The sequence below is a fragment of the Oryctolagus cuniculus genome, chromosome 7 (assembly GCF_964237555.1).
Source record: "Oryctolagus cuniculus chromosome 7, mOryCun1.1, whole genome shotgun sequence".
Taxonomy (NCBI): Eukaryota; Metazoa; Chordata; class Mammalia; order Lagomorpha; family Leporidae; genus Oryctolagus; species Oryctolagus cuniculus.
This window is the reverse complement of record NC_091438.1, coordinates 157,999,651-158,008,037: the sequence shown is the minus strand read 5'-3', so window position 1 is coordinate 158,008,037 and position 8,387 is coordinate 157,999,651. Positions and strand designations below refer to the sequence as shown.

General features: G+C 54.3%; 1 protein-coding gene across 5 annotated transcripts in view; it reads left to right on the top strand.

The window, feature by feature from the left end:
* Positions 1-3,236: 3,236 nt before the first annotated feature.
* KIF1B (kinesin family member 1B) overlaps positions 3,237-8,387 on the top strand; it is a 174,369-nt gene continuing 169,218 nt past the window's right edge. For 3 of the 5 annotated variants that reach the window (XM_070079307.1, XM_070079302.1, XM_070079313.1), the window contains exon 1: positions 3,237-3,525. The gene's annotated coding sequence lies outside the window, so the exon portion shown is untranslated. The remainder of the gene's footprint in view (positions 3,526-8,387) is intronic. The other 2 variants (XM_070079299.1, XM_070079301.1) reach the window with 2 other exon arrangements.

Sequence of the window (8,387 nt, the reverse complement as noted above, 5' to 3'; positions counted from 1 at the left end):
TATGAAAAATCCTATTGAAATTTTGATTGGAATGATATTAAATTTATATATTAACTTGGATAGAGTCAGCATTGTTATTCATTTCCAAAAATAAAGAATTCTTCTCCATTTATTTAGATATTCTTTAATGTTGCAATACAGTTATATAGTTTTTCCAGTGCAGATCTTGCTCAGTAACTCTTAAATATTTAATAGTTGTGATGGCTATTTATAGTGGAATATTTTTAAAGTCACATTTTCCAGTTCGCTCTTTCTGATGAAAATGAAGACTTTGGATTTTTGTATCCAGGAAGCACGTGCCATGAGCAGCACACTAATGGACCTCCTGGTGTCGTCTCCCTGCACCCCAGGGAGAGCCCTAGCGGACCACGGCTAAGTTCAATGTCCAGGTCACTTGTTTACCATCCCTAACGGGTGCTTCGGTACAACATTTGTAAGCTGACAGTTGAATGGCTGTGCCCAGAGACTTCTGTCCAGCGCGAAAGGCTCTGCGGAGGGGGCCCTGGCGCCGGAGCAGCCCCCTCTGCTCTGTGTGCTGTGTTCGGGTGGGCGCCTGCAGAGTCCCCCACGCTCCCTTCTCCTTTGAGACGATGTTTACACCGGCTGTAAACAGTAGTAATTGTCACCAGTTTAAGATTTTTTTTTTTTTTTTAATTTGAGTGGCAGGGAGAGAAAACGAGCAAGTGAGTGAGAGAGAGTGCTTCACGCCCCAAAATGCCTACAGCTTGGGCTTGGCAAGGCTGAAGCCAGGAGCAGGAATTCAATGCAGGTCTTCCGTGTAGATGGCAGGGACTTAACTACTTGAGCCAGCCCTCCCAGAGTGCTGATTAGCAGGAAGCTGGCGTTGGAATAAGGGCTGGGACTTGAACCCGGGCACTCTGGTATCAGATGGAAGGTGTTAATCACTGTGTTAAATACCCACCCGTTCAGGTTTGTTTGCTTGTTTGTTTTTTGTAACTCTCCATGGTGCTTACCATAGTACTATTATGCAAAGAGTTCCAACCTAGGCTAAAGTGTTGTCTGAGGTGCTGCAGGGCCAGTGCTGTGGCACAGCGGGTTAAAGCCCCAGCTGCAGTGCTGGCATCCCATAGAGGCGCTGCTTCGTGTCCTGGCTGCTCCACTTCCGATCCAGCTCCCTGCTAGCGCACCTGGGAAAACAGCGGAGGATGGCCCAAGTGTTGAGCCCCTGCACCCACATGGGAGACCTAAAGAAACTCCTGGCTCCTGATCAGCTCAGCTCCAACCCTTGCAGCCACTTGGGGAATGAACCAGCAGATGGAAGACCTTTCTACCTCTCTGTTTCAAATAAATAAAAACAAGTCTTTAAGAAAAATTGATGAGTTGTTTGTTAACCCACTGCCGTTTCACTTTTGTATTTTTAAAAATATTTTTCTTTCTACACACTCCACCCATTCAGCCTTTATGTATCTATTCATTCATTCATTCATTTCAGAAAGCAGAGGGGAAGAGTGAGCACGCCAGTGTGCTGGGTTACTCCCCGAAGTCCCATGGTGGGCAGGGCTGGAAGCCTGGAGCACGGAATGTGGTTTCCCACGGAGTGGCTGGGACCCAGTCCCTTGAGCGGTCACCTCGGCCTCCGGGGATGCGCTGGCAGTGAGTCAGGAGCCGGGGCTGGTAATGAGCCTGGCTACTTGGAAGTGGGTGTTTTAACTGCGAGGCTAAATACCCACGGCAAACAACCTTTTTTTTTTTTTTAATTGAGTTCCTGGCTCCCAACTCCTGCCTGACCCAGCCCATTCTCTCTTGAGCAGGTGGGGAGTGCGCCCCGTGCTGGGAGCCAGTTCTCTGTGTCACTCTGTGTGTCTCTACCTCCCCACCGCCCCATTTTAAAAAAAATTCTAAATAAAGGAAGACATGCTAAATCAATGTGGGTTGGATGGAATTTGAGGACCTTAGCAGTGATTTTTTTTTTAAGATTTATTTTATTTATTTGAAAGGTAGAGTTAGAGAGAGAGAGAGAGAAAGAGAGAGAGAGTCTTCCATCTGCTGGTTCTCTCCCGAGATGGCTGCAACGGCTGGGGCTGGGCCAAGCCAAAGCCAGGAGCCAGGAGCTTCCTCTGGGTCTCCCACTGGGGTGCCGGGGCCCAAGCACTTGGGTCATCTTCTACTGCTTTCCCAGGCCATAGCAGGGAGCTGGATTGGGAACGGAGCAGCTGGGACTCGCTTTTCCTGCTTCACAGGCTGTGGCTTTACCTGCTGTGCCACAACGCCCGCCCAGGCGATGGAGATTTAAAAAAAAAATTCATTATCGTATACAATCAATTTCGATAGATTAGCGCATATACTGTACGACTGGCCTTTTGCAGTCCTGCCCTGAAGTCAGGGTGAAAACCTGCTTTCACTTGAATTTCTGCTGGCCCATCAACAGGCACTCCCCAACCCTACAAGGGGTGCGGGCTTGGCCGTCACTGGTCGTCACCGGCAGAAGTTTCTGGAAGCCGGCGTGAGCCTCACACACAGGTGCGCCACATCCCGAGGGGAGGCCGACTTCCAACGACGCACACGCGGTCTGTATTCGGATTTTTTTTTCCTTTTCTTTTTTCATCGACACTTCCTAAGTCGCTGCCAGCGCGGCTCCCACGGGGGCGCCCCGCACCGACGCACGCGTTTCCATTACTCATCCCGCCTTTCCTCCCAGGGTGGCGCGTGGGAGGCGTTGCGCTCCGGCTCGACAGGAATAGGCCCGGAAGCCTTCTGCGGGGTGCGCTCAGCCGCTGGCGTGTGTCGGTTCCCACCGCGCCACGTTCGGCGCCGCCGCCGCCGCCGCCGCCGGGAGCGGACAATGGCTCCGCACCCGGATTCAGCCCCGCTCCTCCGCGGGCGGCCGGACCCCGCACACTCCCGCCCCGCCCGTCGGCAAGGCTGCTGCCCCGTCCAGGGCGGAGCACCCGGCCGGCTACCCGCGCCGGCCGCCGACTCACGCCCAGGAGGGAACTCGGGCGCCGCCTCGCCCAGCCCGCACCCCCGCGTCCGCACCGGCCCCGGGGCCACCAGGGGGCGCCCGCGCGTCTTCACAGCCTTTGGCGCATTGCCCCCCCTTTTCCCCCTCTGCTGCACCCTGCGATTGGCCGGCCAGCCAAGATCTGCGTTCTGATTGGTGGCTGGCCGCGTCAGTCGCAGGCGCCGGGGTGGGCCCAGGTGACGCGCCGCGGCCCCGCGCTCGGGGCGGTGTCCGGCGCCGGCGGCTGCGGGAGGAGTTTCGTGAAGAGCGACGCGGGGCAGTCTGACGGCAGCGCTCCAGGGAGGTGCCCGCGCGCGGCCGAGGAGCTGCTTGTCCGCCGCAGGCGCCACCGCCGGCCCGTCGCCGCGCTCCTGCCTCCCGCCCGCCGTCGCCCTCCATGCCGGGCCGGGTCGTTGCGTGATGGGGCTGCGGAGCGGCGCCCTGCGGCTCGCGGTCGCCGCTGCTCGCGCTGAGGTGCGTCGGTGCCGGGTCCTCCGCGCCCCCGCGCGCCGCGGCGCCTGCTGACCCGCCCTGCTTGCTCGTCGGTCCGCAGCGCGGCTGAGGTACGACGGCGGGGCTGGCGGCGGTTGGCACCGCGGGCGGGGCCGCCCCCGAGGGAGGAGCGGCCGGGGCCGGGGTCAGGGTGGGGTCCGAGGGGCTGGGGCGGGCGCCAGGGTGCGGGTAGGCGAGGCTGCCTCTTGAGGGAGGGGACCCCTCCCCGGGCCAGCGGCGAGGCCCCCCCGGCGTGCGTCCGGCGGCCTCCTGGGGCCCCCGCAGTGGCCCGCGCCGGACTGGTGCCCCCTGGGCCGCCGGGTCCGGCTCTGCCCAGCGGTCGGCTGGCCGCGCTCCCGGCCCGGTGCGCGCCCTGCCGCTCGGTCTGAAGCCATCCTTTATCTGCGCTGGCCCCCTTTGTGGCCGGCGTCGCGGCTCGGGCTGGGATTGCGCCGTCCCCGGCGGAGGGTCTACAGGGCTTGGCTGCGCTCCGGGGGTGGCCGAGGGCCGGGGCGGGGGGCTTGTTGGCTGCCGGCCAGCTGGAGGAAGGCTGGTGTGGTCTCGCGTTCGGCGGACCAGGATTGCCCGGGCAGCCATATTGGGAGGATGAGCCGACAAATCCTTTAGGAGCCAAGTCCGGTTGCTGGAAGGCACCGAGTGACAGCCCTGGCAGCTCTCAGGGCGACGGGCCGCGCCAGCAGCCGAGCTGTGGGGGCTGGGAGCCGCCGGGGCGAGCTCGTCATTGTTCATGCCACACAAAACACCGGGCCCCGGAGCCGGCACTGAGCCCCCCGGCCACTTCTTTATTTTATTTTATTTTATTTTTTTGCCCCTTCTGCTAAATGAGCCGCCAGCATGGGCTGCCTTCTGGATTGCATTCTCGCTGGGGTGGATTTTGTGCGCTTTTGTGTTCGGCCAGCGCCTGGGTGTAGACGGCTTGTGGATCCGAGCACTGCGAGGGCCACTTCGCCAGGATGGAGGCCTCCGCTTACTGCGTTGGCTGCACGGATCGATTTTCAGAGTGGCTCAGCACGCAGCGAATAAGTCAACCAGAAGATTCGGGGCGGGGGGGGGGGGCTTGCAACGGTGTTTCTGAGGATGCAGGTTGTCATCTTTGTGGAATCTCGGAGAGGCTGAAATTAGATTGTCACCAGATGCCTTGCTCATCTCTCTCACCGCCCCAGGCAGCTGCTCCGAGCACGCTGCCTGTGTCATGATGGGTCCCAGGCCAGCGGAGGTGCGGCGGCTGGGTCTGCATAACTGTTAAGAAATGATGCTTATTTAGAGGCTGGCATTTTGTGCACGGAGCTTAGTCATAACAGGATCCCGGCGCGTGCTCTCTGAGTCGGAGTGGCTGCTGGGCTGTGAAGCAGGTCGGGTGCTCGTGTGCCGTGTGCCGGGATGTGGAGATGGCACGCGTGTTGACGTTGATCTGGAAGCCCCAGCGGCTGGCTTCTGCGGGAGCCTGTGCATCCGTGTTTCCCCCACACCCTGCGAGGGACAGGAGCTCGGGACAGGCCTGCCCTCCCGGTGCCCTTTCTGTTCTTCAGTCTTGTTCATGCAAGCATTCTTCTAACTTAGAGCAACGTGAAACAATTCTTTTAGATAGGTTTTTCTAAGAAAAGTCTTAGTACATTCTGTTTTTTATTATTACTGAGCGTGGCCTTTTAGACTTGGTTGAATCAAATGTGGCTTTAATAAAAACCAGTGTTTTTTGTGTGACATTAAGCTGAGAGAAATATAGAATGTCTTCTAAAATTCCATTCCCCAAGGAAAAAGTGTTCTGAGTTGTTAATTCTTAGCGTTAATTGTCTTAGTATACAGATTTGGGGGCAGGTGTGTAGCGCAGCAGGTTCAGCTGCTGTCTGGGGTGCCTGCCATCCGTATTGGAGTGCCTCTTCAAGTCCTGCTGCTCTGCTTCCTACCCGGCGTCCTGCTGGCGCATCCTGGAGGCGAGGCCCTGGGCCCCTGCCACCCACGTGGGAGATCTGGACGCTGTTCTGGTATTCAGGCTGTTGAGAGCATTTGGGCAGTAGACCAGCAGATAGTGTCTCTGTCTCTCTGTCTCTGTGTCTCTCTCTCTCCTACTGCCTTTCAAGTAGATGAAAATAAATAAAATAAACGTTTAAAAAAAATCCCAAGAACTATGACTAAATGTAATTTCAGCATTTGGTAAAATCAGACTGTTGCAGGGCTCTCTGCTCTGATGAAAGTTTTTCCAAAATTTATCCAATTAACTACTAATTCTAAACAGACTGTTTTTCCTTTTCAAGATGAGCTATGAATTCAGTTTTCCTTTTTCTCGCTTTCCTCTTTTCCGTTTTGAATTTAAGCAGGGAATAGATGGCTAAGGTCTGCCCGCAGTCACCCCAAGGCCGGAGCTTTCCAGCCCGCATCCCCGTGGTGGTCTTGACCTGGGTATGAAGAACAGCAAGAGCCCAGCTGCTGGTCAGGGGAGCGTTTTCCGAGTATATGCCCACGTATCCCTTTGCTCTTGTAAGCTGACATAATGTCCAAGGCTCTGAAGCTGAAAGTCTGTCATGAAAGATGGCTTTGGGGCTGGCGCTGCGGCTCACTAGGCTAATCCTCCGCCTAGCGATGCCGGCACACCGGGTTCTGGTCCTGGTTGGGGCGCTGGATTCTGTCCCGGTTGCCCCTCTTCCAGGCCAGCTCTCTGCTGTGACCAGGGAGTGCAGTGGAGGATGGCCCAAGTCCTTGGGCCCTGCACCCCATGGGAGACCAGGAAAAGCACCTGGCTCCTGGCTCCTGCCATCGGATCAGTGTGGTGCGCCGACCACAGCGCGCCAGCCGCGGTGGCCATTGGAGGGTGAACCAACGGCAAAAGGAAGACCTTTCTCTCTGTCTCTCTCTCACTGTCCACTCTGCCTGTCAAAAAAAAAAAAAAAAAAAAAAAAGATAGCTTTGAACACATACTGATGAATCTGGATGCCATAGACGAGTGTGGATACGTATGCATATTTCTAAAACTCTTTGTTTATGTGGAACTCATCAGGACAGAAAAGAAATTGAATGCATGTAACTGCAAAAGGTGCCTGTACTAGCAGGTTGGCCTTTTTTGTGATTCATCTCAGGGACTGGTTTGTGCCTTTGCCACAGCTGTTACCAGTGAAGAGTGCATCTAGACATTTAGTCCTTTCCCTCCAGGGAGGGAACACTTTACCCCTCGTGTGGGTGTGGGAGATAAAGTGAGCTGCGCCCTTTTCCATCTCGTACAGCTAGTGAGCTGCTTTGTGGTTTCTATGGTTTTCATTTAGAGCCCTTTTCCTCCTTGTGATGTTGTTGGCCATTGGCCACTATCTAATGGCCAATGATAATTTTATGGTGGTTTTGTGGTTGTTTGGATATGTGTTTTAAGTCACAGGTTGTGAATTTCTGATTTTTAAAATTTTATTTGTTTGAGTGGCATGGCAGAGGAGAGAGATGCTGGTTCACTTCCCAAAAGCTGGCAGTGGTCAGGGCTTGGGCTGGGCCAGGATGATGGCTGGGAGCAGAGAACTCAATCCAGGCTTCCCATGTGGGTGGCAGGGACCCAACTACTTGAGCCATCACCTGTTGCCTCCCAGGTTGCACATTAACAGGAGGTTTGAACTAGATCCTGGGCATTCTGATAGGGGATTTGGGTATCCCAAACCATTACTTACCCACTAAGCCAACACCTGCCCCAATGTTTTTGAATATTTGATATGATACCACATTGTTTATACCAAAACATTCAACTCTACCATCCTGCATCATTGCCCTCTTTAATGACTGATCCTTATCTCAGTTCTCCCAAAAGAGTTTTGACATTATATTGACAGATATCAGTGACCGTATGGATAAATGATAACAGCAGTTAGTGTTGAAATGTTTACTCATATTGAGCACTTTCTGTGTGCCAGGAGCTTTAAGCACTTTACATTTATCAATTAATTTTTTTTTTTTTTTTTTTTTTTTTTTTTTTTTTTGGACAGGCAGAGTGGACAGTGAGAGAGAGAGACAGAGAGAGAAAGGTCTTCCTTTGCCGCTGGTTCACCCTCCAATGGCCGCCGCTGCAGCCGGCGCACCGCGCTGATCCTGGCAGGAGCCAGGAGCCAGGTGCTTTTCCTGGTCTCCCATGGGGTGCAGGGCCCAAGCACCTGGGCCATCCTCCACTGCACTCCCTGGCCATAGCAGAGAGCTGGCCTGGAAGAGGGGCAACCGGGACAGAATCCGGCGCCCCAACCGGGACTAGAACCCGGTGTGCCGGCGCCGCAAGGTGGAGGATTAGCCTATTGAGCCACGGCGCCGGCTCATTTATCAATTAATTTTAATCTTTACAAAATAAGGTAACTATACAAAATGGATTTAATCTCCACTTTACAGATGAAGAGACTTAAAATTCTTTGATTTCAGCTCATGTAAACATTGGCTTCTTCCTCCTTTTTTTTTTTTTTTTTTTTTAACATTTAACTATTTTATTTGAAAGCCATAAAGACAGAGAGAGAAATCTGTCTGCTGGTTTACTCCTCAGATGGCTTCACTGGCCAGGGCTGAGCCAGGCTGACACCAGGAGTTTCCTCCACGTGGATGGCAGGGCCCAAGCACTTGGCCCATCCTCCACTGCCTTCCCAGGTATTTCAGCTGGGAGCTGGATTGAAGTGGAGCAGCCTGGACACAAAACGGTGCCCTTCTGGGAGACAGTGGCTTAACTTGTTACACCATGACGTGGGCTGCAGGGCCACATCTTCTAATATGACATCACTTTGAGGTCTAAATTCGCCCTTGGATACTAAACTCTGGTAATTTTACAGCTCTCACTTTCAATCTCCCCCTGTGTTCTCCCATCTCAAGCCTGCTAATCCATCGTCCTCTTCTAGATGTTTCTAACATCTTTTCTCAACTGGCATCATAGTTCTTTTCTTCCTTATTATCTGCTGGACCCCCTCTGCAG